Source organism: Babylonia areolata, chromosome 15, assembly GCF_041734735.1.
Source record: "Babylonia areolata isolate BAREFJ2019XMU chromosome 15, ASM4173473v1, whole genome shotgun sequence".
In the NCBI taxonomy this organism is placed as follows: domain Eukaryota; kingdom Metazoa; phylum Mollusca; class Gastropoda; order Neogastropoda; family Buccinidae; genus Babylonia; species Babylonia areolata.
The window spans coordinates 17,378,650-17,380,495 of NC_134890.1; positions in this window are offsets into that span (position 1 = coordinate 17,378,650).

Sequence of the window (1,846 nt, forward strand, 5' to 3'; positions counted from 1 at the left end):
AAAATGAATCTAAGGTAATATTCTATAATAATGTTTCTAAAGAATACAGACTTGAACCATGTTTGATCTATTTAAAAAAACACAAAAAAAACTGAACATAGAACAGCCATGTGCAGACTTCGCATAAGCACACATGATCTCCAAATAGAAAGAGGCAGATACACAGGCACAGAAAAAAAAGCATGCAAGAAAATGCAAAACATGTGGTGGATTAGAAGATGAATTTCATTTTCCAGACAAATGTATTAGATATGAATACTTACGAAAAGTTATCTTAAGAGATATAAAGTCTAAATTAACTAAATTTGATGGTAATGATACAGTGAGTAAATGGTGTAGATATAAATACTTACGAGAAGTTTTCTTAAGAGATATAAAGTCTAAATTAACTAAATTTGATGGTAATGATGCAGTGAGTCAATGGTGTAATTACGACCCCGTACAACCCCGACTTGCAAAATTCGTAAATGAATGTTTCAAAGAACACGTCATGTTTTGACTAAAACACCTTTCATTCAGTTTCGTTGTGTGGCTTTGTGTTTTTGTTGATGTTGTTTTTGTTTTGGGGTTGTTGTTCTTTTTTTCGGGGGTGGGGTAGGGGGTGGGGGGATGTTGTTGTTGTTGTTGTTGTTTGTTTCTGGTTGTGTGAGGGTATTGCATTTAGAGCATTGAAGACACCTTATCGACTCCCACAAGCATTGGACTCTGGAACCAAAAGAAAACTGGGGGAAACATCAGACGTGGCTTTAGCAGGGTGGAATGACCAGTGTGGCCCTTGAAGGGCCACTCCACTCCTCACATACCGCCTGTAGTCAGATCAGGGTTGCTATAGTAGTAGGTAATGTCTGTGAGAGAACCAGCTTGGCCTGATCCAGTCTCTTGGCAATGGTCGCCCAGGGAACGTCTTTTGTTTTTTTTATTTGTTTGGGTTTTTTTTTTTTTTTTTTTTTTTTTTTTTTTTTTGGTTTTTTTTGGGGGGGTGTCGGTGAGTCGTCTAAAGTATTTCCCAAGGTGGGCATCGGATGAGATTTATTCGTTGGCGTTATTGCTTTGTACTACTTTAAAATGGATGCATAACAACAGCAGCAGCAGCAATAGCAAAAGCAACAGCAACAATGTGATATATATATATATATATATATATATATATATATATATATATATATATATATATATATATATATATATATACAAACTTTTATAGAAATAAACGGAAATGGAAGAAGAAGAAGAAGAAGAAGAAGAAGAAGAAGAAGAAGAAGAAGAAGAAGAAGAAGAAGAAGAAGAAGAAGAAGTTTCTGTCTCTTTCTCTACACACATACATACATCTGTCTCTCTCTGTCTCTCTCTCTGCCTATATATATATATATATATATATATATATATATATATATATATATATATATATATATATATATATATATATATATGTGTGTGTGTGTGTGTGTGTGTGTGTGTGTGTGTGTGTGTGTGTGTGTGTGTGTGTGCATTATTTTAAGCCCACCCACCGTCGCCACCCCCCACCCCCACCCCCCCCACCCCCGCCCCCCGTCTCCCACCTCATAAAAAACAACATTTTTTTTTCACACTACGGCACGCAAAAGTGCTTTGCCAACCATCTCAAGCGACGATATAGAAATCCATACCAAACCTGACCTGACAATAGGAAAGAATCTCTCTCTCTCTCTCTCTCTCTCTCTCTCTCTCTCTCTCTCTCTCTCTCTCTGTGTTTGTCTGTCTGTCCTGTCTGCGAATGGCGTGGCCCCAAATTCCATTTTCAGAGTGTCTAAGTGCTGAGTGAACTCCCCATGTGAGACTCCTGTGCTCATCCAGAGGACCAGGGCGA